The 2,373-nt window shown below is 39.9% G+C and overlaps 1 long non-coding RNA gene across 1 annotated transcript; it reads right to left on the minus strand.

Annotated features, from left to right (window-relative positions):
- Nucleotides 1-570: 570 nt before the first annotated feature.
- Nucleotides 571-1,846, minus strand: LOC134466634 (uncharacterized). Its single transcript, XR_010038358.1, has 3 exons — nucleotides 1,787-1,846; nucleotides 813-949; nucleotides 571-661 (listed from the first exon to the last, which is right to left on the minus strand). It is a non-coding gene; the product is annotated as an uncharacterized LOC134466634 (long non-coding RNA).
- Between the last annotated feature and the right edge of the window lie 527 nt (nucleotides 1,847-2,373).

Genomic DNA, 2,373 nt, shown 5'->3' on the forward strand with positions numbered 1-2,373 from the left:
CAAAGTGTTTCCATTGTGAAATGTGTGTCTGCCTTATCTCATGTTTACCCGAGAAACCTAACACGATCATAGAACTGCCTTTAAAAAAAATAAAATAATAATAAATAAGCGTGGGTGCTAGTGTGGAAACTGATACAGTGGTCAATGCCCTCAGAAAGAGGTAGGGCCTACCTGTGAATAAGATGAAACTTTTACCATCTCTAATCTTTATCAGATCATTATAATAGGAGATGCACACTTGATTTAATTTAATAGTGAGTAACAACTTGTATAGCAGGATCACCCACCCCCACATGGGCTGTTAATTCAATTATGCAGACAATGTAAAGGCAGTGTGAACATTTATTTACAACAGCATCAAGAGTATTCCATAGGAACATATTTATTGAAGACAAATATTGTAGTGAAAGAATGACGGCAATAACAATCTCTGCAACTGTCTTTTCTTTTTTTCCAGCTGCTTCAAGTCCAACAGTGATTCCCGTGTTGTCGTGCATATCCATGCTGAGTTCCTTGACGACGAAGGACACTACACCGGGGATTCAGACTGCAGTACGCATGAACCGTCTGTGAACTGCACCAACGCCAACATTGCCTCAGTCTGCTTTGCAGGGTTCCCAAAGACCTTGTCCAGAATGAGTTCCACGAACATGAACATAACCTTTTCACACAAAACATACAGAAAAAAGCACACATATTGTTTAGAATTCTAATTCTCCTATTTTGTAGACTTAATGTGCTATTGAAGTAACGCCAATAAAAAATGTTATGTCAAATTGAGTTGAATTGAATGCATTCTTTTGAAAACTTACCAAAAGGTTGGCTTAATCTTTTGATGGTTGATGCACTATCCCTTCTTGGTCTTGGCAATTTTGAAGAAAGGTACACCTCCTGCAGGTAGTCATAGGGCCGGTTGTTCGTTTGAATTTTCATTGTAGAGGAGAGCCATCTGTAAGTACAACAGACAATTTGTGAACAGATTATACATTTTATGGTAAAGCAAATATAGAAATTTCATTCACAACAGAAGTTTTCAGGGGGCCTAGTGAAGGGATCCACTCCATTATCCAAACTCATGTCCACTACTTGTGCTTGTGGCCTGATTCCCACCATCCGTGGAGAAAATAATGCAGTTTCCCTGTTATATGCAGTTGGCCTAGGCACAACAACTTTTGTGGGACTTTCCCCCATTCAACATTATGTATCTTGCAATGTCATCTCAAGGCCACAAGCAACACAAGGAAGGACAGGAGTTAGTGGAAAGAACATATGATGGTAGGTGTTTCTTGCCATTTAAAGCACACAACTTGATGATCCACAATGATCAACAATGATCCACAATAAGGCTCTCAAACTCAAAGACAAGTGAGTCAGAACAGGCAGAAATGGCATGGAAACACTTCAAAATGTTATTAGTCACATGTTTTTTTTTAATAATTTAAAAAGCGGATGGCTTGAGGAAAAAAACTTGCGCAGTCTCTCTAATCTGCATTTTTCACTGGTCAGTAAACCAAAATGTTGTAGGCCTATAAGATGCCGTCATCTTCCCCGGGTATTTCAGTGTAATTTCTGATGTGGCTCAGTAGACCTGCATAGTGTTGTCATATTTCTGATTCCAATCAATGACTGCACCATACCCTGATACAGTTGTATTACCTGTTAAATGTTTTGACCTGTAACTTACATAGTGGAATGACTAATCATCACACAACCAAGGGAAAAAATGAATGAACCGTTTTGAAGCTACACAACAGTAGCTACGTTGGAAATACAGTAGGCTACATACATTTACTCCATGGCTGGGGCAGCAATGTCTTCAAGGATAACTGGTGTGGCTGTAGTCCAGATGGCAATGCAGTCTGTCTGGCAGGCAGCATCCATGAACCATATGTCTGAACGTGTACAGTACACTTATTGTGGTGGCCTGTGAAGACAACAACACTCAATGAGATTCAGAAATACCCAATGCACTAATATGCACCCACCCACCCATTATGCCACATCATGTTCTGCATAGTTAGAAGACATTGTGAGGGACAAAAGAGTGAGTCTTCTAAACGAAAGCACACATGTTTGCATTACTGCCCCAGTAACCAGCTTTGTTCACAATTTCAAGTGGACACACAAAGGAAATAGGAGGAATCCATGGTATAACATTATGATAACTATTAGGTTATTTCACACGTTATAAGAGGGTAGTGGGTAAATTAATGTAGTACTGACAACTACAACACATAGGCCCTATTGCTATCAGCGAGTGTCTGCATGCACTCACTAACACTGATGTAACAGCACTGGGTGTTAGTGATTGTAAGCTTATACATTCATAACAACTGCCATTAGGCATTCGGTGGTTGCGAGCAGGGATATTCA

Source organism: Engraulis encrasicolus, chromosome 16 (assembly GCF_034702125.1).
Source record: "Engraulis encrasicolus isolate BLACKSEA-1 chromosome 16, IST_EnEncr_1.0, whole genome shotgun sequence".
Lineage (NCBI taxonomy): Eukaryota > Metazoa > Chordata > Actinopteri > Clupeiformes > Engraulidae > Engraulis > Engraulis encrasicolus.